Raw genomic sequence first — 27,145 nt, 5'->3', positions numbered from 1 at the left:
CCCGGAGGATGGCTTAGCAACGCACTCCAGAATTCTTGCCTGGAGAATCCCCATGCACAGAGAAGCCTGGCAGGCTATAGTCCACGGGGCCGCAAAGAGTCAGACATGACTGATCAACAAAGCACAGCACAGCCCAGAGAAGCTGGGCTTCCCAGATGGTGCTAGTGGGAAAGAAGCAGCCTGCCAACGAAGGAGACCTAAGAGATTCAGGTTCAATCCCTGGTTTGGGAATATCCCTTGGAAGAGGCCATGGCAACCCACTCCAGTATTCTTGCCTGGAGAATCCCATGGACAGAGGAGCCTGGAGAGCTGCAGTCCTTGGGTTGCCAAGAGTCGGACACGACTGAAGCGACTTAGCACAGTAGAGCAGTTACCTATGAGAACAATCTGAAGATGAGCTGAAAAGATTTTCCGCAATTAAAGACACAAAGAGGGGACCACAGTGAGACGAGTAAGAGGAGCAGAGACATAGTAAAGTCAGGACCCTATTCTCAGGTAGCAACAAACAAATGGGGGTAATCACCATTGCAGAGGTTCTCCCCAGGGAGCCTGGGGGGCCTGCATAGGCAAGACGAGGCCCCAGAACACCTGGCTTTGAAAACCAGCAGGTTTCACACCCGGAAGACCCAGGTGATTGTGGGGAACACAGACTCCACTCTTGCAGGGCACACACAAAATCCCACATGCTCTGGGTCCCAGGGCAGAGGCAGCACTTGGAGAGGAGGCCGGCTCAGGCACACTTGCTGATCTTGGGGAGCCTCCTGGAGAGGCAGGTGGGACCTGAGACTCCCCCTGGGGAAGGAGGCGATGGCGGCAGGCATTCGGGGAGCTCGTTCTACAGGGTAACATGAGCTCAGACAAGCATCACTTTGGCATCTTTCCTCTGGTCTGTTAACGCTGGGGGCCCAGCCCTGCCCCCCAGCAGGCCAGAGGCCCCTATGCCCCCCTTGGCTTCGCAGCCACCTGCCTGGGAAGCTGACCCCACCTTCCCTGTGCTCCCAGCCATCCCCTGAGGGTGGGCTCACAGCCAGCTAGGCCAGGGCCAGGCACCACCTACCAGTGGACCCCCAGCACAGCAGAAGAGTGCAGGCAGCCCACCCAGGGAGCACCCCTGAAGCTACTGCTCTGGGCACCAGACAGGAGCAGGCCACCAGGCCCAGGAGGGTGCCTCTGGTGTACGTGAAATCCTACAGCCAGCGTGTTCTTAAAGGTGAAAACTGAATGCTTTCCCCTCGAGATTAAAAACAAGATAGAGTGTCCACCCTCCCCACTTCCGTTCATTGTATGAAAGATTCGAGCCACTAAGGCAAGAATAGCTAGACCAAAGCCACCCTGATTGCTAAGAAAGAAGTACCAGTGTCTCTATCTGAAGATAATGCAATCGCCTTCATAAGAAATCTGGTAGACATCACCTACCACTGGGGAAAAGTTCATTTAGAGAGGTTGTAGAATAAAAGATCAACCTACAAAAATAAAAATTGTATTTCTCTGTATCAACAAAGAATAATTTGAACTGAAAGTTTTTTAAAAATACTATTTGTAGTAGCCTTTAAATAATCAGCTACTTTAAGGTGACCCTGATAAAAGATGTGCATACTACATTAAACTGAAAATTATAGAACATAACTGAAAGAGAAAGTTTTAAAACTGTAAATAGATGTTCCCAGTTTATAGCTCAGAAAACAAGACATTTCGATATTGATTTTCCTCAAATTGATCTATAGATTCAGTATAATCCCAATAAAAATCCTGTGTGCTTTTCTATATAAATTAATAGTCTGATTTGAAAATCCGCATAGAAATTCAAGGAACCTAGAAAAGTCAAAACAATTTTGAAAGAGAAGAACCAGGAGGAGTAACTTTAACTGATTTCAAGACTAGCTATAAGGCTAAAGTAATAAAGTGTGGTGTTGGTATAAAGGCAGAAGATAGATCCGTGGGACAGAATCGCAGGCCCATACGTAGATGGACAACTTTTTGGCGAAGATGAAAAATCATATCTGTGGAGAAAAGAGTCTTTTATGCAAATGGTGTTCAAACACAGTCTTTAGTTGACATTTTTATATGATGATCAAACAACTGGATAAGCATATTCAGAATATAGACTTTGAGTCACACCTCACACCATGTACAAAAGTTAAGTAAAAAGTGATTCTAGATGTAAATGCTAAACCAAAAACTCTAACATTTCTGGAAAAAAAGACCAGGAGAATATCTTTGTTATCTTGTGTGTTAGGCAAAAATTTCTTTGCTACAACACCAAAAAACTTTAAAAAAAAAAGATTAATTGGATTTCATCAAAGTTTAAAACTTGTGATCTTCAAAAGACTGTTAAGATGATGAAAAGTCAGCCTAGGAGAAAATATTTGCAAATGATAAATATAACAATAAATTTGTATTCTAAATACATAAAGAACTCTCAAATGTCAATAATAAGGGGGGAAAGTCCATTTTTTAAAACGGAAAAAAAAATTCAAGGAGCCATTTCAACAAAAAGTATGTGTGGATAAAAAGGAAGTGCGCATGAGCAGATGCCCTGTTCTGTTAGTCATTAGGGAAATTCAAATTAAAACCACAAGGCAGGAAATTCCCTGGTGGTCTAGTGGTTAAGACTCTGGACTTCCAATGCAAGGGGCTTGAGTTCAATCCCTGGTTGGGGAACTAAGAGCTCACATGCTGCGCAGAGCAGCCAAAAAAATAACAAAATTGTAAAAAATAAAATAAACTTCACTTTTTAAAAAGTCCTTAAAGCCTCATATTTATTAAAAAAAAAAAAAAAAAACCAAGAACAAAAAAACCAGCAAGAGACCTTTATATCCCTCTTAGAAAGGCAAAAATTAAAAATACTGACCATACTGACTACTGGCAACAGTGTGGAGAAGCTCTAATTCTTTTTTTTTAATACTTATTTATTTGTTTACTTGGCTGTGGCAGGTCTTAGTTGTGGCACATGGGATGTAGCTTCCTGACCAGGGATCGAACCCAGGCCCCCTGCGTTGGGAGCATGGAGTCTTAGCGACTGGACCACCAGGGAAGTCTTAACAGCTCTAATTCTTATACATCAAGAATGGAAACACAAAATGGTACAGCCACTTTGCAAACTCTTTGACATTGTTTTAAAAAGTTACATATATATTTTGTGTTCTAACCAATCTGCTTCATACTGACTCATACAAAAGTGTTTTTGCAGCTTTATAAAATCTGTTTTTGACAGAAAAGTGGGAATTCAGGTTGTACCTAGAGAGAGGTGTTGCAGCCATCCTCTTGTTGGTGATAGTCCAGGACTCTCTCAAAAGGGATTCAGGGACTCTGCTAGCAGTGTGTGCGGAAAGTGAGTGCTGTGCATTTATAGCCAAACTGCTGAGGTTTGACTCCCAACCACCTTAGTTTGGTACAGGTGAGTCTTTGGCAAGTTTCCTTCTCCAATCACATGAAATTGTTGAGAAGATTTAATAGACTGAGTGGTCAGTGCTCAGTAAATGATAGCTGTTATATTTTTATGTTAAAGTGTGGTTGGTGGTGATGCAGGGGGCAGGGGGTGGTTCATAGCTCTGGTCGGATGCTAAAAGAGTCCCGTGACTCAGAAAGGCAACAAGTCCTCTGATAACTGAAGCTGTGGAAACAGGTGAAAAGGCTCAGAGATAGTACGGAACCCTGGGGGGACATCTGAGCTTAACAGACAAGATGATTGAGAAGCAGTACAGAGGGGAGCTGAAAGCAGGAAAAGACAGGGTCACAGAAGCTAAAAGAGAAAATGTATTTAAAAAATATGTATTATCAAATACTGCAGCCCTGTAAAAGCAGCTCAACTGTAAGACAGGTCCATTGGACTCGATGAGTTTGTGTTGCATTTTTTTTTTAGATATAATTGACATAGAACATTATGTTTCTTTCAGGTGTACAATGTAATAATTTGATATTTGTCCGTACTATGAAATGATTATCACAGTAAGTCTAGTTAACATGGACTTTTTTTGTTTTGTTTTGTTGCTTTGCAATGTCGTGTTAGTTTCTACTGTATTGCAGAATCCGCTGCTTGAACACGTATATCCCCTTTGTCGCCACAGAGCCCTGAGTGGAGCTCCCTCTGCTACACAGCGGGTTCTCAGTTACCTGCTTGATGCGTAACATCAATAGTGTGCATCTGTCGACCCCAATCTCCCGATCCATCTCACCCCCTCCTCCCTCTTGGGGTCCATCCATTTGTTCTGTACCTCGTGTCTCTATTTCTGCTTTGCCAGTGGGTTCACCTGTACCATTTTTCTAGATTCTGAATATATGCGTTGATGTATGGTACTTGTTATCCTCTTTCTAACTTACTGACATTGACCTGTGAGAGAGCTGTTCCACCAGAGAGGCGGGGACACAGGCAGGTGGTAAAGGGGTTGTGAATGAATGCTTTGGAATTGTTGGCAGTTCATTCAGACAACTTTTTCAAGAACTTTAGAAATGAATTTAAACAAAAAAAAAAAAAAAAAAAGGAGAAGGCGGCGGCTATGACTGTAGGCGTTAGTAGGTCAGAGAGTTTTCCCCACACTGCTGCTCTAGGGCAAAAGTCGCTTTCGAGGGTGGGTATGTTGGTGGGTGTGGCTATATTCTATTAAAAGTTTATTCATGGAGACAGGCAATGGTAATAGGCAGTATCTGATTCTGCCAGAGAGGATGAATTAGAGATAATAAGACAAAAACTGGGGTCTGATGTTTCAGGGAGATGGTTAGAAAAACTGAGCAGGCAAGGAATGCAGAGACTTGAAGGAAGCCCTTAGCACAGGCAACAGAGAAGAGGGAACCGAGTCTAAACAGACGTAGGAGATGAAAAACCACAGGTCTTAGCAGCTGATTGGAGGGAGGAAGAGATGAGGATGAAGCTCTGAAGCCTGGGTCTGGCTTGGCGGACAGTTTTTCCCACTGACTAATGGGAAACCCTGCAGACACAGTCACAGCTGCAGAGAATACAGTATTTAGGAAACCTCTGTGTTCTGGCCACAAACCACAGCCCTGACCAAAATTCTCACCTCCATCCAGGACTAGCTACATAATTTCCGGGACTCACTGCCTAGTAAGTGAACATGTGGGACTTCTTGTTCAAAACTGTTAAATGTCTCAAACAATACCCCAGAGCATTCAGCCAAGGAGCCATTCTAAGTGCTGGACGAGGTGTGACCACACAGGTCAGAAGACCATAAATCTGACTGTATCTCCACCTCCAGCCTGGCAGCTGGCAGGGGCAGGTTAGCTACTGGACTTCCGGAAGCAGGCTACATTTACACAAAATGGAACCTCTTTTGCTTCCTTTTTTTTTTTTGACTAATGGTTTTTAACAGTGCTTTACCATATCAATAACTTAAGGAACTTCTTTTTACTGGGGTCCTAACTTTTTAGCATGCCTCAACAGCCCATTTTTCTTAGTCTCCCCATCTGTGACATAGAATAAATAGCTGTCCTTCGAAGATGATTTCACTTTAACAGAGCTTTTTTTTTTTTTTCTTTCCTCCAACTCACAGCTAAGATGACTTCAGCGTGTCAGGGTGCATTCTCCAGGAAGATCGGAAAAGCCCCTGGAAGGTGAGTTTCTCCAGTGCCTCAAGTTGACAAGTGCATTTTGGGAGCTGGTTTGAAAGTGAACACAAGTTCCAAAGCCTCAGGCAGCAAACTGTGCTCCAGGGCTGCTCTTCTCCTGGGGGCCTGTGGATACCTTAGCAGGCTAACCTGCTAAGAGAATTTTGTGTGGTCAGCGGGGGAGGTTTTCTCTGACCAGGAGTCCAGAGCCACATCTGTCTGTCCAGCTCACCGCTGTTGTTTTCTGACCTTAATCGACTCACTCAACTCCACTTAGTACCTCTGCCCCTGGTGACACAGGGCGTCTGGAGCTTCAAGATCCAAAACTCACTTTTCTGTTAACTTTGCTGTCATTCCACAAAGCTCCCTCGGCCCTAGTATGTCAGGATATTCAATAACGAACATTTCATAACGAAGAACAAATTAAAATTTCATCTTCATCATTTGCAGTGATTACATACACATATTTTTTGGATTTAGATTTTCATATATTTTTTAGTCATGACAACTATTATAACCAAATGTCAGAATTGCTCTATCATAAAGGTTTTTGACAATTGTGAAGTATTTCCATATTTTTCATGTATGAAAATGTTCTTATACATCTTCTTTGTGAAACCAAAACAGTTTTGATATTTAACTTTACATATTAATAAGATTTCAGAGAAATTAAACTATTTTGGCTCATTCACAAATAAAATGTATTCTAAATTATTATTCACTTGCTCTTTACCTCAACTTTTTATTTTTTAATGTTTATTTGATTACATTTGAAAATGTATGTAATTTATAAATAAATAACATTTAGAAATCAGAGGTAAATGCTGAAAATTTTCTATTGACTGCTGTGTACTAAACTATATATATTCAATGGTCTGCATAACTACCTATCACTGATATTTAGGAGACATTCCAAAACTGGGTTGGTACTTTGTTCTAAGTGAGCTCTAAGTTGTTCTTTTTTTTCCCTTTATCTCTGAGTTTATTATTTTTAGCAATTCATTGTTATCCCAGGTTATCCCAAGGAAAGAAAGTTACTCTTTCTTTTAGAGAGGAAGGCGGTCTTCTGGTTTTGCAAAAAAGAGTTTAATTTAGAGACCCAGGCCAGAACTAGTCTTAACTGCTTTGTGCTTCAAAATTTAGTGAAATGGGGGTAACTCTTTATCTTTTCTTATAAAACATAGTTTAACAGAGTTTTTAATATTTAATTTAATCACTTCTAAGGCATTTCCCAGGTAGCTCAGTGGGTAAGAATCAGCCTCCAGTGAGGGAGACCCAGGTTCGATCCCTGGGTTGGGAAGATCCCCTGGAGAAGGCCATGGCAACCCACTCCAGTATTCTTGCCTGGAGAATTCCATGGACTGAGGAGCCTGGCGGGCTACAGTCCATGGAGCCACAAAGAGTCGGACACTACTTAGCAACTAAACACTTTCTACACTCCATCTGACAGCTTATCTTTGAAGGTTCAGCTGACTTACAGCCTCTTTAGTGAAAACATTTGTGGTTAATCTGGAATATTTATGCACAACTATGTCAAACTGTTATCCACAGGTTTAAAATCTTATCTTCTCTGCTGGAATATGAGTCCTACACACAGTTTTGTTTTGTTTTTTAATTCACCTCTACATGCCCAGTGCTTAGAACAGATCAACTCATTGTTGATCAATGTCTGAAAAATTCCAGAATGAATGAAAGAAAGGAAGAAAGAAAGAGAAAGGAAGGAAGCAAGGGAAAGCTTGATTGAATGAATGGATAAATACATGAACAAATGGTATTTAAAGGAGAAGTTGCTATTAGAGCTATTGGAAGAGAGCAACACATTTCTCATTCAGTATTCTCTGTTAGGCAATCAGTAGACTCAGCCCTGAGCACTGGGTGGAGAGGAAACTCAAAGGTTTGTAGCTGGAGCCAAATATAGCAGGTAGCAAAAAAAAAGTTAGCACTAAACCAGAGCTGGGCAGATCATTGAAACAGAGCTTCCAATTCAAACAGCATAAACCTGAAAGTTGGAATCCAAGTGAAAATCAAAGAAAGGAAGGAAGGAATGCTAGAGCGAAGCAAAGAGGCGGAACCAAGAGAAATCCCACAGGAGAGGGAGCGTGATGACCAGCATCCTTTATGTGCTAGTGACGTCGGACACGGCCCAAGCGACTTAGCACACAGCACCGTGTCCTCGGCACCCGCAGTGACTCAGGGTCGGACCCTGGAAGAGGCCGCCCGAGCTCCTGCGTTCATTCTGCTGCCCACCAGACGCCTTTCTCTGATGCTGACACCTCTCATTTGCAAACCAGGGATGACAGTCTAGCTCCCTCGCAGGGCTGATGTGAGAAATTAACTAAAACGTATCTGTAAAGCATTTAGCATCATTCCAACATATAATCAGTGATGTTAGCTACTGTTATTAGGAGACCTTGATTCATTTGGACAGATAAGGTAAAGTAAGAGAATAAAACATCTATATGGGTCTTGGTTCGGAGAAGGCAATGGCATCCCACTCCAGTACTTTTGCCTGGAAAATCCCATGGACAGAGGAGCCTGGTGGGCTACAGTCCATGCGGTCACTAGAGTCGGACACGACTGAGCGACTTCACTTTCACTTTTCACTTTCATGCTTTGGAGAAGGAAATGGCAACCCACTCCAGTGTTCTTGCCTGGAGAATCCCAGGGATGGGGAAGCCTGATGGGCTGCCGTCTCTGGGGTCGCACAGAGTCGGACACGACTGAAGCAGCAGCAGCAGCATGGGTCTTGGTAGCTCATATGGTAAAGAATCTGCCTGCAACATGGGTGACCCAAGTTTGATCCCTGGGTCTGGGAGGTGCCCTGGAGAAGGGAATGGCAACCCACTCCAGGTATTCTTGCCTGGAGAATTCCATGGGCAAAGGCTACAATTGACGGGGTCTCAGAGTCGGACATGACTGAGCAACTAAGACTTTCATGGGTCTTGGATGGGGTGACAGTATTTTTTCAGCTTTTTATTTTATGTTGGAATATAGCTGATTAACAGTGCTGTGACCGTTTCAGGTGCTCAGCAGAGAGACTCAGCCGTACATACACATGTATCCACTCTCTCCCAGACTCCACTCCCACCGGGGCTGCCAGCTAACAGCAAGCAGAGTTCCCGTGCCATACAGCAGGTCCTTGTAGGGTGACCGTATTTATCAGTGGCTTAGACCAGACCTCGTTCTGCATGTTGTCCTGGTAACTAACATGGTTAGTGTGCTCTTTCACTGGCATAGGTTGTCTTAGAACATACTTAGCAGACCCAAATCAGAAATAATTTTTGAAACATGAAATAAAAGATGCAAATTATAAAGAAAAATATGTTAAATCACACTGGGTCAACATTTTAAATTTCTGAACAGAAGACAAATTTTAAATTTCTGAACAGAAGACAAAAAAAATGAAAAACTACACTAGTAATCAAGAAAATGCAGATAAAATACAATGGTGATTTTGCTTCTATAATAAGACAGAGGGGTTTATAGTGCAGACCTCCCACAGGGACCAGGTAGAAAAGTTGGACACATTGTAAAGAGTTTAAATTAGACAGGGTGGGAGGAGAGAGGGATAAATTAAGACGTTGGGATTAACATATAAGCACTACTATATATAAAATAGATAATCAACAAGGATCTACTCTATAGCACAGGAAAAAATATACTCAATATTTAGTAATAATCTATAAGGGAAAATAATCTGAAAAAATATATATATATATATATATATAACTGAATCACTTTGTTGTACACTTGAAACTAATACAGCATTGTAAATCAATTATACTTCAACTAAAAAAATTTTTAAATCAGACAGGAGCTTCCCTGGCAGTCTAGTGGTTAAGACTCCACACTTTCACCATGGGGAGAACAGGTTCAATCCCTGGCTGGGGAACTAAGATCTCAGTGCTGCCTGGTGCAGCCAAGAACTTTTTAAAAAATCAGACTATGTTCTATTACAATGACAAGCTAGAAATTCGTAGCAGAAAGATAACTAGAGAATACCTAGATGTTGAGAAATTAGACAATATTTTTCTAAATAACTCATGGCTCAAATAATTAACTAAAATGTAGATGATATCAATGAGAATTAAAATATGGCCTATCAAAGCACTGAGAAGTATATAGCATTGATGAAAATATTAGAAAAGGAAAAAGTACATATAATGAATGATTTTTATTGATCTAAGTATCCATTTTTTAGACACTTAAAAAAGAGCAAATTAAATCCAAAAAAAAGTGAAAGAAAGGAAATACATATAAAAGCAAAGAAATGAAAGACAGATTGCAGAGCAAATTAACAAGACCAAATGCTGTGGTCTTTAAAAAGACTTATAAAAGTCATAAATCCATGCTGACTGGCATTTTTTTAAGAAAGGTGAAAATAGCTAATACCAGGAATAAAAACGAAGTCATCACTATAGATATTTATTCCAGGTAGGCGTTTACCCTTCAAGACCAAAGGAATTCACATTAATGGGATAAAGGAAAAACAATTATGTGATCATTTCAATAAAAACAGAAAAGGTATTTGATAGAGTTCAACATCTATTCAAAATTACTTTCCTAAACTAGGAAGAAAAGGAAATTTCATTAAACTTATTATTTTTTAAAAAATAGCCAGCTTTATTTTCATGGAGAAATATTAAAAGCTTTCCTCCTTGGATCTTGAATGAGGCAATGATGTTAAATCATTTTCTTAAATCAGAGTAGAAAAATCAGAATCACATTTAGGTTAAAATACAGCATGGATGGACCTAGAGATTGTCATACTGAGTGAAGTAAATCAGCAAAGACAAACCCCAAATGATATCACTTATATGTGGGATCTTTAAAAATGGTACAAATGAACCTGTTTACAAAGCAGAAACAGAGCCATAGGCATAGAAAACAAACCTTCAACCGGGGGAAGGAGGTGGAAGAATAAATTGGGAGATTGGGAGACACCTTACTGTAACTAGTAAGACCCACTATATGGCACAAGGAACCCCACTCAGTCCTCTGCAATGGTCTATATGGGGAAGGAATCTAAGAAGAGTGGATATATGTGTATGTGTAACCGATGCGCTTTGCTTACACCTGAAACACAACACAGTAAATCAACTATACCCCAATAAAAATTAATTCTAAAGTGGAAGTTAAAAATAACCCATCTGAAAATAAATTCAACTTATTCATGAAAGAAAGTAGTCATTTTTAAAAATGCATGTCGATCCCTAGCATCTGAAGCTGCCTTTTTCTGGGAGAAGGAAGAGGAAGAGGGGGGAAGGGAGAAAAAGACAGAAGATCATTGGCTCTCTCTCAACCATTTTACTTTTTTTCTATTTTTTTTTTTAATATGAAAAGGCATTTAAAAGACAGAAAATTGTAAGCAGTTCTAGAGGCTCACGTTAACACATAGGTGCTACTGGTGTGAAAGAAAGGAGGACATGGCAGAAAGCCAGACAAGCTGGGTGATTCATGGAGGTGCAGGGGAGAGGCGGCAGGGCTGGGAAATGAAACACTTGGAGACCGAGGAGTCCGGTTTTGAAAGTCCCTGTATTTTACGTTTTGCTTCTATTTTATTTTCTGTTATGGTGTCATAAATGCTCCTAAATCCTGCTACAAATTAGATCATTTGCCTTTCACTGAGTCAGAAACAGCTGTTATCTCTTTTGACTAGAATGAGAAAGTATCAAGCTGCAGAAATAAAATGGATTGAAATAAGTCGATGGGGGCTTCCCTGGAAGCCCAGTGGTTGGGCCTTGGCCCTCCAACAAGGGCTTGGGGGGTGGTGGTGTTGGGGAGTTAGAGGTGTCCGCAGGTTCAATCCTTGGTCAGGGAACTAAGATCCCACATGGTCATGGCCAACAAAATAGAACATAAACAATGGAAGCACTATTGTAACAAATTCAATAAAGGCTTTAAAAAAATGGTCCACATCAAAAAAATTCTTTAAAAAGAATAAAATAAAATAATGGATGGTCCTGATTTCTTACAAAATCCTCCCAAAATTAAAGCCAACATTTCTCCCTATTACCCTTGTCACAAGGGACAGTCAGCCGCAGCCCGGATTTAACAGAAAGGTATGAACGTAAATAAAAATAGCCCAAGGCAGTGGGAAAAGCCCAACACTCAATGCCAAATCTAAATTGCTATTTTCAGTTATCATGACCTGTCTTACAATGATCATTCATAAACTTTCTTATTCCAACTAAATGTAATATTTGGGTTTCAGGTAAGTGAGATGAGTCCTACTCTGCTGTGCAGGTTACATGTTAACACAAACAACCAATTTTTCCCAGTAGAATCTGTATAAAAATCCTCATTTCCAGGGCATGCACCACGAAGCAAAATTCCACTCAGACATAAAGTCTGTGCTCCCTCCTCCCTAAATGTGTTGCATTGGTTGAAATGTCAGACTTGTCACTGGGACCAAATACTTAATATGTTGCCCTTTCCGTGTGATCTCGGTGGAATCTTACAGGCACATCCAGAGTCTTGGCAAAATCAAGGGCTCCCGGCTGTAACAAGGTCAACAGTGTAGACTATGCCATTCTGGATTCAATCACCCATGGGCCATTAAAAGCTGACTTTATAAAATATAAATAAATAAAACCATGAATCTGTTGACTGAGTTTTGCCAGCACTTCTTGTACTGAACCTCCCCAGCCCACTCTAATCAAGGCTGTAAACCACCTGTGATTAAACTGTTTTTCCTGTGGGAAGCAAACAAAGATACATTGAAGCCAGGCAGGTAAGAGCATCATTCTCCAGACTTCACGGAGCCAAATTTCGCGTCGCCAATCAATATGGAGCCGCAAGGTTGTTTTAAATGCCTTGCCACGGGAATTGGCTCGCAGCCACGGGAGCAAAGTGAGGGAGACGGAGCTGATATGGGACGGAGGGAGAGGGAATGCCGTTTGCCTCTCTGGAGTCTGTGTATTTGTATACCTTGCTAACAATCAGCATTTTAAGAGAAAGCTATACATTTAGATTCCCCCAAGTCAGAACTCTTAGAATGTGGCTTGGATCAAATATCAAAATATCATTTTGATATTTGGCAAAACTAATACAGTTATGTAAAGTTTAAAAATAAAATAAAATTAAAAGAAAAAAAAAAAAAGAATGTGGCTTGGATCTAGAGAGGACAATTCTAAGCGCAAAGGATCGAGACCTGAAGAGTGATTTATTAAATTTCATTATTTTTAATTTATTTTTTTGGCCACACCACACAGCACGTGGGATGTCAATTCCCCAACCAGGGACCGAACCTATGTCCACTGTATCCTTGCAAGGCAAGCGTGGAGTCTCAACCACAGGACCACCAGGGAAGTCCTGATTTACTAAATTTGGAGTATTTGGCTTGCTGATTTTAAATTTTTTTGTATTATGCACTTTTGGAGTTCTGTACATTCTTGTAACTTGGAGGTATGTATGATGCTTCCTCCAGAGAGAAATCTGGCTTTCAGATATAAAAATCCAAAGAAACAAGAGACAGTTAAAACTAAGGCAAATATCAAAGGGAATTCAAGTATGTAGTTTCTGAGCTCTGCCTTGAGACTTCACTTTCTTGCCACATATTTGTATTTTTTGTCCTCACAAGAATGCACAGTATTCTTGCTATTTTATAATGATTTTCCAGCAAATAAATCAAAACAGGTTATTTAGATTATTTTGGTGATAGAAGGAAATATTTCTCAAAAAGGCCATTATGAGTAACAATAGGAAGTGGAGAATTTATGTATGATTATTACATTTGCAGATAATTTTATAAAGCAGAAAGCTATAAATAATCTGCCATAAATAACAGAGTGTTTCCTTTTTCTGCTATATAAAATGCAAATCCCTCAGCGATACAATCAAAATGCACATTGGTACTTCTCATATTGCCTTTTTTAGCCTTTTATTAAGACTCCAGCCTCTGAAAGGCTGAGCAGGTGTATCTGGGAGTCAAGTAACATGATGCTTCATCTCCTCTACTTGCTTGTCCTCATTCCGGACATGTAAGTGTTTATTATTTTTTTTCTCCTGAGAGAACATTATGCCTTCCAAATACATGCAATAAATGTCCAAATCATCCACAGGAAGTGCATTCGTTGTTCAGATGAGGGGACAGCAGAATGTAGTTATGTGTCAGGAGAGGCGGGAGGAGTTTCAATGTCTTAAAAGCATGTCTGGATGTTATGAAGCTCTGGGAGCCGCGCTGGTGCTCAGACAGCATGCACTGGAAAGCTGTGCGGCTGGATTGAGCTGGTGCTTCTCATTCCCTCCCTGAGGTACAGACAGCAACACGACCAAGACCTGCCTTCAACCCACAAGCGGGAAAGGCTGTGTGGTCCAGCCCCTGCTTCTCAGATCAGGTCTACACATCCCTCTGCAGACAGCGAGGGGATACAGACAGGAGCGGCTGGGAAGAGGATGAATCTGAAGCCTTTCCTGGAGTGGCAGCTTTACTTGAGGGAGGGCGAGAGGGAGCGTCAAGGACATTAAAGTAAAAATTCCCCCTCCTGGGCGTATATCTGGAGTACACCCCAATGTCCATTGCAGCACCACTTACAATAGCCAAGACATGGAAGCACCCTGAGTGTCCAATAGATGAATGGACAAAGATGCAGTAAGTATGCACAATGAATATTACTCAGCCAGGACAAAGCGTGAAATAGGGCCATTTGCAGCAACATGGATGGTCCTGGAGATTATCATACTGAGTGAAATAAGTCAGAAAGAGAAAGACAAATACCATATGATATCTCTATGTGGAATCTTAAAAAATGATAAAAACAAACTTATTTGCAAAATAGGAACAGACACACAGACATAGAGAACAAGCATGGCTATCAAAGAAGAAACTTGGGGGGAGGATTAAATTAGGCATTTGGGATTAACAGATACACACCACTATGTATAAAATAGATAACCAACAAAGACCTGCGGTACAGCACAGGAAACCCTACTCAATAGTCTGTAATAACTTATATAGGAAGAGAATCTGAAAACAAATAGATACATGTATATGGATAACCGAATCATTTTGCTGTATACCTGAAATTCACACAACATTATAAATAAAGTATATTCCAATGTAAGATAAAAAGTAAAAAATAAAAGAAAGTGGTCAGTTATTTAAAGATAATATTGAAGCAATACACTAGATGAAGTAATATGCTAAATTCATACAAATTTTAGGGTAATTTTAAGATAAACAAGTTTTAGAGGCTTCGTAGATGTGTCCGGCTTTGGCAGGATGTGCCCAGACACACTCAGCTCCCGTGGTGTGCAGAGCTGACAGCTTCTTCTGCTGTTAGGACTACTTGGTGGGAAAGTGTGAGAAGTAAGTCAGAGCAAGAGTCACGCCAAGCTTCTGCTTTTTCCCCCTGTGAGTGGTATGAACCGGCCAAGTCCTGCTCAAAATAGACATAAAATGACCAAAATGCTGTCACCAACAAATATCACAGAGATTTGTGAAAAGAATCAAATATGATCATGTAGGTAGAAGCCCTTTGTAAGTGGAAAGAAAGGCAGATTTTTAAAAATGTATTTATTCTTATAGTTAGCAGACATTTACTGAGCATTTACTATGTGATGAAAGTCCACTAGGTATGGTTCTTTTGGGGCTGCACCACGTGGCTTGTGGGATCTCAGCACCCCAACCAGGCAGCAAGCCCACACCTCCTGCAGTAGAAACGTGGAGCCCTAACCAGTGGACCACCAGAGAAGTCCCTAGATAAGTTTCTTATCTTCAAGGAGCTGTCAGCCTAATAAAGACAAACAAATGATTCAATCACTTCAATTCAGTTTGCAAGGAGGCCAGTGATAGTTTTCTCTGAGTTTAGAGCTGATATTTAAGGGTAGGAATTTCTGACCTTAAAGGAATAAACCACAGAAGACAACTCAGGAAAGAGATTTCTGAGCAAGGGGACACTCAGAGGCACAAAGAAAGAGCACATTTTATTTATTAGAGGGATGTCATGTTTGAGGAATGGCATCTTGTGGAGTCAGCTCAGATACGTATTTTTCTCCAGCGACGTTTCACGTGGAATAGAAGCAATAGAATTGATTTTTTTTTTTTTTTTTTTTTTTTTTGCAGTCAAGGCTTTACCAGGTGATTACAAAAAGGGATTTGAATGTATAAGCCAAAAAGTGATTTAATGGAAGGATCAGAGAGTCAAAACCAGATGGAAGAAAGCAAGAAAGTTGATGGATGGGTCTGCAGGAGGGTGGAGAACCCCCCGGGTGAGACGCTGAAGCGTCGAGAGCATACGAGGATTTGCCACATATAAACAGAGCACAGGGACTTCCTTGGTGGTCCAGTGGTTAAGAATCCACCTGCCATTGCAAGGGTCAGGGGTTTGATCCCTGGTTGGGGAACTAAGATACTGCATGCCGCAGGCGTGGCAAAGGAAAACAATAAAGTGATAGGTAGGTATCATCCCAATTTTGTAAAACTAAATGCCTGGCAGGATACACGAGCAAATGTGAATAGTTCCTGCAGGGTGGCTTTTAGGAGTCAGTGTGATTTTTTCCTGTATTCCGTATTTTCAAGTTTTCTTCATTGAGTATATATATTGCTTATGTAATTCAGAGAAAATAAAAAGCAGATGTAGTGGCCCAGAAACATGAGAGTCAAACCAAAGAGGTAATTAAAAAGGATCATTCCAGACCCCAGGAAATGGAGAGGGACCCTGGGCACCCAGGCTGACTCCGGGGTGGACAGACACGCCACAGGGACTGGACTTCCTGCGGCCTCCACCCTGCAGCCAGCCTCGGCTCGCTCACCCAGAAACACACGGGAAAACTCACACACCAATGAGAAACTCACACGCCAGCGTGGGCACACACACACACACACACACACACATGCACTCCTGAACTTCCTTTTTCTTAAGATGACAGGAAGCCGGAAATACCGTTAACACAGGCAACCACACCCAGAGCATCTCTGCATGTTTCTGTGGGGATTGGGCTTGTTTCTTTTTTATTTTTAATTAATTTTCACTGGAGTATATTTGCTTTACAATGTTGTGTTTCTAAAAGTGATTTAGCTAAATGTATGAACAGACGGTCGGGCCCCATGAACGGCAAGAGGGACAGAAGTGACTGCATGGCTGCCGGCCTCTGTGCTGGGAGCTGTGTGGAGCACCAACTCCTTGAAGCTTCACAGCAACTGGGTTAGGTGATGAGAACCCCATTTTTCATTAAGGGAATTAGTGTTCAAATACTTAATTTTCTAAAGGTTGGATAGTTAAAATGCCCCTAGAGGAATCTGGACACAGGTTATCTTTGTCAGTCGCTAAGTCGTGTCTGACCCTGGGATCCCACGGACTCTAGCCTGCCACTCTCCTCTGTCCATGGAGTTCTCCAGGCAAGAACACTGGAGTGGGTTGCCATTTCCTTCTCCAGGGGATCTTCCTGACCCAGGAATTGAACCCGGTCTCCTGCATTGCAGGCAGATCCTTTATTATCTGAGACATCAATGGCTACCCACTCCAGTATTCTTGGGGCTTCACTGGTGACTCAGTTGGTAAAGACTCTGCCTCCAATGCAGGAGACCCGGGTTCGATCCCTGGGTCGGGGAGATCTCCTGGAGAAGAAAATGGCAACCTATTCTTGGTGTGTTCTTTCCTGGAAAATCCCATGGACAGAGGAGCCTGGTGGGCTACAGTCCATGGGATCCCAGAATCAGACACGACTTAGCGACTGACTCAGGTAGCCTGTGTTCAGATTCCCCTAGGGCCATTTTAACTATTCAGCCTTTAGAAAATTAAGTATTTGAACACTAATTCCCTTAATGAAAAATGGGGTTCTCATCACCTAACCCAGTTGCTGTGAAGCTTCAAGGAGTTGGTGCTCTACACAGCTTCCAGCACAGAGGCCGGCAGCCATGCAGTCACTTCCGTCCCTCTTGCCTTCCATGAGGACCGACCGTCTGTTCCTCCATCAGGAACCAGCCGTGATGTGAAAAAGCCCACGAGCCACAACCAGAGATGTCCCCACATGCGGCACCCCAGAGGAAGCCCACGAGCCGCAGCAGAGACCCAGCGCAGCCAAGATACTAAAAAGGCAAATTTAATTTAAAAATCACTGCTACTATTCGCCTTCTGGATCCCTGGTAACCCTCTCTTACACATGCAATGAAATCATTAACCCGTAGAGACACAGATCTCTCTGACAAAATAAAATCATTTCTACCACTTTGTGTAGACTTCAGCAGGCTTCCAAAGGGATCAACTGTTCTCATTGACCCCAAATTAGCCTCTGCCTTTGACAATATATACTTTTTAAAGTAAACCCTCTCTATTTTCTCTAACAGTGATCATTTCTTTCTCCAACATGTCTTTTCCCTAAATGAAGAACGGAGAGTCTCTGCCAGACAAGATACTCTCAGAAATATCCCTCCAGATGGACTCATCTGAATAAGAGATCACGGAGGGACATCCAAATTAGCTAAGTGGATAATGACCTTGGCTTTGGATTTGCCACCTTTTCTGACTTGCTGGTTTAGAGGATGCTCTGCTTTCTTTGGGGATTTGGCTTTTGTACTGGAGCTCACTGCCTTTTTCGGGCTGAGTGATGAGAGGTATCAGGTGTTTCTGTGTCCTCCTCGTCCTTACTGCAGCCTCAGTGAACACACAGAAGAGGAAAAAGAAATTGAGGTCCCTTCTGGCAACAGACTCAGCAAGTAGTTGCGAAGGAACTAGGGTTGTGAAAATGAAACCTTAATGCACATGCCAGACCAGAAGTCTGCTTTCCTTTCACCAATATTTAACTTTCTTTAGTAAATCTGGATTCTCAAAAGCCATAGTAGGTTACAGGCAGGGCTAAGGGACGTTTCTGAGTGTTTCATTGCCAGATCTAATTCAAGTAATCTCAGGCAAAATAGTTGGAAGGTCTTTGGACTCAGGTGGGCTTTTCAACACTGGAAGCTGAAGGTCAACGGGGAGAATTCGAAAGCAGGGACCCAGATCTGCAAGTCAGTCTTGAGCCAAAGCTGTTCTCATGAATCCTTCAACTGCGTGTTACAGGTGGGCAGGGTCCCCGCGTTCCTAACATCCTGCGTTAGGCGAGGTTTACTGTTCATCACAGCGGCCCCAGTACCGGCCTTCTGGGGATGGAACCCATGCCTCCTTGCAGTGGAAGCTCAGAGTCTTAAAACTGGATCACCAGGGACGTCCCCACCTATAATATTCTTAACATGCGGAACAGCGTCTATCAGGTAGTAATAGATACTTGCTGAATGAATTGCTTACATTATCAAAGACACTTAACTACTTTTTACACATCATTGCATTTGAATTACAAACTTGCAATTACCTTACAGGGCATTGGGTCTTACTGTCCTCATTTCACAGATAAGAAGATGAGCCTCAGAAAGGTTAAACAGCTTGCCCAACCTAGAAAAAGAGCTGTTTGATTCTAAAACTCCTGTAACAACACACCATCAACTCATCTCACCCTTAGTCTTGAAGTCAATTATTAAGGAACTATTTATAACCGTCCTAATGGCAACAAACTAGCTACTCAAGTTATTCTAAATTAGCCTTTCGAGAAAATTAAGCATTCCTGTGCTTATTCATGCACTTAGGCAAGAGATATGTCAGTGTCTACTGCTATGTGCCAAAGACATCACCAGGTTCTGGGAAAATGGACCAAGAAGACCTGAGCTCCTGTGCTTAGAGATCTGGAGAGACATACACAAAAGTGGAAAACTACAACACAGAGGCCAGAGAGGCACGGGGCATTAGGGGATCTGAGCCCTGCTTCCCCCGAAAATGGCAGACACGGGCGAAGAATTAAGAAGCACAGGGTGGGACTTCCCTGGCAGTCCAGTGGCTAAGACTCTGCTCCCGACACAGGAGGCGCAGGTTTTATCCCTGGTTGGGAAGCTAAGGTCCTGCCTGCTGCAGTGTGGCCAAATTTTTTTAAAAAATAACAAAGAAGCCCCAGGCTGAAAGCACTCTGCTGGATTCTCCTGCACTGAGACTGTCACAGGACAACGTCCACGTGCACCTGTTAGACTCTTAGCTTCGGTCTTATCATTTCCAATTTTGGTGAATTGCCCGTCATCCTTCTCCTGGTTTAAAAACTCTGGGCTTTCACTGTAAAGGGTTAAAAGCTCTGTGCTAACATGCTTTGTTTTCAGGTATTTCATTTGCTTATCCTTTCATCATTGTTGCTGTTTTTCTCTGTATATCCATTACATTCATTTTAAATCATGGAGCCAAAAATTAGAATCAGCCCCCACTAAAAAACACTGGAGCAATGATACATATCACATAAAAGAGAAGCCCTCCTGTGAGTCTACTCCTGTTTATATATCCCAGGGTATGGGGGGCTGATTTCTATGTGTGCAAGCAATTCTTGAATGACATGTCATATTCTTGATGTCCGATCAGGTCCCTTCAATTACACCAACTGCAATCTTTCCATTTCCCCTTTACCTTTTAATCACCCTCCTCCAATCCAACCAGAGCTTTCGGATATTCCGTCTTTAGAAGTGTCCACGTGTTATATAGCTTTTAGGCTCAATTCTAAGCAATTTGAAAGTAGTTTAGGAGAAGAAACTAGCAAAAGAAAACACACACATGAATAAGTTGCAGATTCTAATTAAACAACTCACTAATTCCGGTGTAGTTTTATTTTTATTGACAGTAAAAACCAAAAAACATTTGTCTGTTTATGCTACAACGCACGCCCTACCTGTGAGGCCCTGACTTGTGTGTTTACTGTCGTTGCAGTTATAAAACAAGAAAACAGTTATGGGAGTTCACATTTTTAAAAGATTGTGAAACAATTTTGAAAAATAATTGAAATATCATTATTACAGCTATCATCAAAATAATTCAGATGTTTCCATAGCTTCAACAAAAGTACGCTGCTGTTCAACTGGTTGGCTGGAAATACAGAAATGCATTTCTAGTCAACCGTTTTCTATGGGTTAAGTGTCATATCTTTTTGTCTTTTCATACCGTACCCACAGAAAATGGTTGAATAGAAAGAGATCAAATCAGTCAGTCCTAAAGAAAATCAACCCTGAATATTCATTGGAAGGACTGATGCTGAAGCTGAAGCTCCAATACTTTGGCCACCTGATGGGAAGAGCCAACTCATTGGAAAAGATCTGACGCTGGGAATGATTGAAGGCAGGAGAGGGGGATGACAGAGGATGAGATGGTTGGATGGCATGACCTACTCAATGGACATGAGTTTGAGCAAGCTCCAGGAGATAGTGAAGGACAGGGAGGCCTGGTGTGCTGCAGTCCATAGGGTTGCAAAGAGTTGGACACAGCTGAGCAACTGAACAACACCATTTTCTGTGGGTTCACCTGTGATTTGCAACTGGAGCTCAAACTCTTACTGAAAGAAAGAAAGAAAGGGTGTAAGGAGGGAGGGAGGAAAGGAAGGAAGGCAGAGAAGAAAAAACTGTAATAGAAGAACTTTGTAACATTACTGCTTTTGCATTTCACTCTGGTGCTGTACCTATATCACGTGCTATCCTTTATAGCACATAGATAGATCATAGCTCAATTTTCTAGGTCCCAGATATTTTTCTAAGTGCTTTTCAAACATCAAATCATTTTATCTTCACAACTCAGCTACTTTATAGTTGAGGAATTGACGGTATGGAGAAGTTAACTAACTTTCCCAAGGATGCACAGCATGTAAGTGGTGGGACTGGGTTCAAAAGCAGCACCGCCCAATACAAATGCAATATGAGCCACATCTGTAATTCTAAGCTTTCTAGCAGTTGCATCAGAAGTAGTTGAGAGCCATTAAATGAATTCTCACACATTGTATTTCACCCAAAATATTGGATTGGCCAGAAAGTTTGTGTTTTATGAACTCTTTTGGCCAACCTAATATTATTTCAACACGCAATTAATTTTAAAAAGAGATATTTTTCCATTCTTTTATGCACACCACAAAGTCCAGTAGGCATCCGCATGTATAGCGCAGCTCCTTGTGGACCAGCCAGTCACACACGTGATCTCTGTGCGTGGGTATAGCAAGTGGCTACCATTTTGTGCAAGACAGTTCTAGAGTCTGGGCATTTTGTTTTTCTTTTGATGTTTGACATCAGTCAATAACAGTGTCAAACGATGAACCTTGAAAATGAAGAACATTTCCGTTGGGTTAGTGGATTTAACTTACATGTATATACGTCAGTTCCAGATAACAATACAAGTACTTTATGTCTGTCTGGACTTCAGAACCTGCTGTGTGCCCACAGCTGAGTTGTAAGTACCGCCTACCATTTACAAGAATAGGAACCTACTTCATGCAGATGTTCCCATCCCCCCCAGGTGCTCAGCTCCACTGCACAGCAGCAGATGTCCTCTCCCTCCTCCACCCCTCCCCCTCCCCGCCCCTCCCTCTCCCTCCCCCTCCTTCCTGGTCCCTCCCTGTCCTTCCCCTCAATCCCCCTCCTCCTCCTCCATCCCCTGCAACTGCCCATTTCCTTCTACTGGGTGTGCAGCTCTCTCTGCCCCAGGCTCCTCTTCCAATGGACCCTTCTTTTTTTGTGTGTGTTCCCAATGCAGAAGGTCTTCTTAAAGCTCCAAAGTGGTTTTTTGTTGTTTAGTTGCTAAATCATATCTAATTCTGTGTGACCCCATAGATTGTAGCACACCAGGCTTCCCTTTCACTGTCTCCTGGAGTTTGCTCAAACTCATTTCCATCGAGTCAGTGATGCCATCCAACCATCTCATCCTCTGTTATACCTTCAATCTTTCCCAGCATCAGGGTCTTTTCCAATGAGTCAGTTCTTTGCATGAGGTGGCCAAAGTATCGGAGCTTCAGCTTCAGCATCAGTTCTTCCAATGAATATTCAGGGTTAATTTCCTTTAGGATGGACTGGTTGGATTTCCTTGCAGTCCAAGGGACTCTCAAGGGTTTTCTCCAGCACCATAGTTTAAAAGCATCAATTCTTTGGCACTCAGCCTTCTTTACGGTCCAGCTCTCACATCCATACATGACTACTGGAAAAACCATAGCTTCAACTATACAGACCTTTGTTGGCAAAGTGATGTCATGACTTTCTGTTTGACTGCTACTGGGCACTTTTTTTTAAGCTATTTTAAAACATATTAAGGTTTAATAATGTTAACCTTTATTTTAACATGATTGCTTGAACTCCTATGGATTCACATCAAATACCAGTTTGGTTTTGTCAGTGTTTCTTCTAGTAATAATTCCATTGTGAAAGGACTACCCCTGTGCACTTTCTCCCGGATGCTTTACCTGCTGTTACTGATGTTCCTGAACATTCTTCAGGATCACCAGTGGGTAGCTATGTGGGCATTCCTCACTTCCCTCTCCCGTATGGAACTGGGTCAAAGGAGCTCTTAGGCAGTCCTAAAAGATAAAAATACTCATCGAAGAGCAGCACAGTGAGGGGATGAGGGGAAAGAGGAAGCCCGCCCCCCTTTGCCTCCCTGTGGAGAGTTCCTGGTGGGAGGTCATGGGCAAATGACGGTGGGAAGTCTCAGCTCTCTACACAATCTGGGAACACCCTCATCACCCCAATCTTGTGATGACCTAAGTCACCCAAGGGCAATTTCTACACAGCAGAGACAACAGGGTCCCCAAGTACTGCCTCATCGGTTCCTTAACAACTGATTCCAGCCTGGGGAGTTGGGGTGGGGGGTATTATTGTTGTTTAGTTGCTAAATTGTGTCTGACTCTGTGCAACCTCATGAACTGTAGTCTGCTAGGCTCCTCTATCCATGAGATTTCCCAGGCAAGAATACTGGATTGTGTTGCCAGTTCCTCCTCCAGGGGATCTTCCCAAACCAGGGATCAAACCTGCATTGGCAGGCGGATTCTTTACCACAGAGCCACCCATGAACCCCTAGCCCAGGAGTGGCTCAACTCCATTTTAACTGAAGGAACTGCCTCCGAGGCTCTGCATCTTCAGATTCTGTCTCAAGCTCCTCTGCTGCTTCTTTAGAGGGAGGCAGGAGGCATAGGGAGAAGACAGGTCCAGTGGCTGTCAACGATGAATGTCTACAAAATTTCGTCTACGGTGCCCACCTCCAACCACCTCGTGCTGAAGCAAGAGGGAAGGGCGCAGGGCACACAACCTTTGAAAGAATGACATAGCTCGAGGGCACAGCACAAACTGGTTAGGACCAAATGGGCCCAAGACGGCAGACAAGTCAATGGGCAGACAAGTCAACGTGACTAGACCTTGGTCTTCAGTATGCACTCGTTATAACACAGAGCAAGCTAAATGACACACCCAGAGCTGTCATGACAGTTCCCAGTTGGACCATCAAAGACCGAAAAAGTGGGCAGCGGCCTAACCCTGGAAATCCCTGCCCCTTCCCCTGAAATAGTTGGAATAATCCTCCCACTTATTAGCCTATGAAATCACCCAGCCCATTATAGCTAACCACACCACATTTCAAGGCTGCCCTCACCCTCTGTGATGGCCCACATTCTGTCTTTCTGAATAAATCCACTGCTTACCTACCACTTTGTCTCTCACTGAATTCTTTCTGTGATGAGACATCAAGAACCTGAGCTTCATTTGGTCCTGAAACCAGGTCTGTGATCTCAGTTGGAAGCCCAAGGGTTTTGGCTGGGTTCAAATCCCGACCCCGTGGGTTCACGTCCTAATCTGAGATAAACGGTTTCAGTCCTATGTACAAACAACCCAACTTGTTTGCAGAATAGCCTGTCTTTTCCATGCAAATTTATGCATGTTTTATTCCTAAACCTCCTACGTGTAAGACAACAAATTAAGTAGAAAGAGTATGAAAAGTTGAAGTCAGTGTCAATTCCTGATCCTCACCTGACCTTTAAGGAGCCAGATAACAAGGACCAGCCACCTGAGTTCCCTGTCTTTCAGTTTCTATGTCCATAAAATGGGCAAAGTAATGCGTGCCCTGTTGATGTGGGCACGGTGAGATTCAAAGGCAATACAAGCTTCACATGAGTGTGGGTCTCCTTCTGCGGCAGAGAACAGTGAGCTTGTCAGCAGTGAGAGAGGAGGGAAGGGGGCAGGTCACAGCCTTTAAAAGACTGAGATAGCCTGAGGGCATAGCATAAAGTGATTGGAACCAAGTAGGTCCAAGATGGTGGGCAGCCAACCTCCGCTAGACTGTAGCCTCTGTACACATTCATTGTAACACATCAGCTGGCTAACTGATACCCCCACCAGTGCCATGACCATTATGAGACCAACAGTCAGATATCAAAAAGTGGGTGGTGGCCCAATTCCTGGAAATCCTTGCCCCTTCCCTGAAGTAACTGGAATAATCCTCCCACTCATTAGCCTATGAAATTACTCAGTGCATGAAAACTAACTATGCCATATTTCAAGGACTATTCTTGCGTTCTGAGATGGACTATACACTTTGTCTCTAAATAAATCCTGTTCTTAGCTATCACTTTGTCTCTCACTGAATTCTTTCTGTGATGAAACATCAAGAACCTGGGCTTCGTTATGTCCCGAAACCAGATGTGTAACCTCAGTTAAAAGACCAATTAAAAAAGATTTGGGCTCAAGTCCCAAATCTTGTTACATGGTTACATGGTTTCAGCAGCACCATGAAATTTATGGAGTTCAAGTCAACTAGTTTGTATCACAAAATGTACAATGGAGGACTGATTGATTTTTCAGAACCTGTAACCTCTACACTGATTTCAGTTCAGTTCAGTTCAGTTCAGTCACTCAGTCGTGTCTGACCCTGCAACCCCATGAATTGCAGCACACCAGGCCTCCCTGTGCATGACCAACTCCCAGAGTTCACCCAAACCCATGTCCATCAAGTTGGTGATGTCATCCAGCCATCTCATCCTCTGTCGTCCCCTTCTCCTCCTGCCCCTAATCCCTCCCAGCATCAGAGTCTTTTCCAATGAGTCAATGCTTCACATGAGGTGGCCAAAGTACTGGAGTTTCAGCTTTAGCATCATTCCTTTCAAAGAACACCCAGGACTGATCTTTAGAATGGACTGGTTGGATCTCCTTGCATCCAGGGGACTCTCAAGAGTCTTCTCCAATACCACAGTTCAAAAGCATCAATTCTTCGGTGCTCAGCTTTCTTCACAGTCCGACTCTCACATCCATACATGACTACTGGAAAAACCATAGCCTTGACTAGACGGACCTTTGTTGGCAAAGTGATGTCTCTGCTTTTGAATATGCTATCTAGGTTGGTCATAACTTTCCTTCCAAGGAGTAAACGTCTTTTAATTTTGTAGCTGCAATCACCATCTGCAGTGATTTTGGAGCCCAGAAAAATAAAGTCTGACACTGTTTCTACTGTTTCCCCATCTATTTCCCATGAGGTGATGGGACCAGATGCCATGATCTTAGTTTTCTGAATGTTGAGCTTTAAGCCAACTTTTTCACTCTCCTCTTTCACTTTCATCAAGAGGCTTTTTAGTTCCTCTTCACTTTCTGCCATAAGGGTGGTGTCATCTGCATATCTGAGTATGTCAAATAAAAAAAATGCATTTTATAGAATTTATTTTCCTTTGATAAAGAGGTACCTCTGGAAGATGAAGGGTGAAGTCTCAACACGAGTCTATTACATTGACATTAAAATCTATCTCTGAGTGAATTTCTCCTCCATTACTTTGTTTAACCTTCACAAAACCAAGCATGTCTAATGGTATATGTTATGGTTATAGATTAATAGTAAAACAGTAGAGCCAATGTTTCAGCCAATTAGAAACACTCCCCACTTGTCTAATCCACCCCACTCACCATTAAGCATTTGATATTTGTCTGAAAGCCAGAAAAACTGGAAAACCCAGATCTTCTTGTTACCGAAAGAGCGTGTGGGATCAGGCTGCTCACTGCTGAAAAGCCAATAAACAGGCCAGGCTGATGGAAAGGAAAGTTTACTTTCTTTCAGATTCTAGCTGGGCGGGGTTGGGTCCCGGAAACATGTCCAAAGGCCAACTCCGCTTCCACTGGCGACCATGGAGCAAGAGCTTTTATAGAGAGAAAGCAGCGGAGGGGGCGTGAGCGGGGAAGGGGGGATGCTGCACGCAGAAACAGCGCAGCCATCTCTAACAGTCATCTTCAAACTGGTCTTCAGTGGCCTGACCAGCATCATCTTGGTAGTTTTAAAGTACAGTTAATCTTCACTTCCAGGGTGCACTTATTCCCATCTCTTTGCAGTCGATTCTTGGAACTGTGGCAGCTCGTGTCCTGGGTGCAGTCTGGTCATCGTGTGGTTAACTTCTCCACCTGGGGTTTCAGTATCTATAAGGCAGCTCACAGGATATGGCTCAGAATATTATCTACAGCCCTCGAGAAAGAGCTAACAGTCCTTGACTATGCTTAATGCCTACATTACTACTATTTAGTCTCCTTAGACTGTTTCCTCTGTTTCAGCATTTCTCACTGCTCTGATTAAACTTAGTCTTTGGCTAAAGCTTCCCGCAGGCAAAAGGCAGGCAGAGGGCATGGTGGGAGGCAAGGACCATAGGGTCCTGCTCCGTTTAACTCCTTCCTTTCATTCTTTCCTTCAGTCTATGTCAGCAGTTTCCAAACTTTGAAATTCAAGGAATTACGATGCACTGTTTTGTTTTGTTATCGTTACTGTTACTACTTTGCCTTGTGTGTGTGTGACTTTTGGTCCCACAGTGCACC

General features: G+C 42.5%; 1 long non-coding RNA gene across 1 annotated transcript; it reads left to right on the top strand.

The window, feature by feature from the left end:
- Positions 1–3,692: 3,692 nt before the first annotated feature.
- Positions 3,693–17,658, top strand: LOC129654106 (uncharacterized). Its single transcript, XR_008715415.1, has 4 exons — positions 3,693–3,820; positions 5,026–5,059; positions 5,505–5,565; positions 17,480–17,658. It is a non-coding gene; the product is annotated as an uncharacterized LOC129654106 (long non-coding RNA).
- Positions 17,659–27,145: the final 9,487 nt, after the last annotated feature.

This window comes from Bubalus kerabau, chromosome 5 (assembly GCF_029407905.1).
Source record: "Bubalus kerabau isolate K-KA32 ecotype Philippines breed swamp buffalo chromosome 5, PCC_UOA_SB_1v2, whole genome shotgun sequence".
Classification (NCBI taxonomy): domain Eukaryota; kingdom Metazoa; phylum Chordata; class Mammalia; order Artiodactyla; family Bovidae; genus Bubalus; species Bubalus kerabau.
Note: the sequence above shows the minus strand (reverse complement) of the source record. Positions and strands in the feature narration are given on the sequence as shown.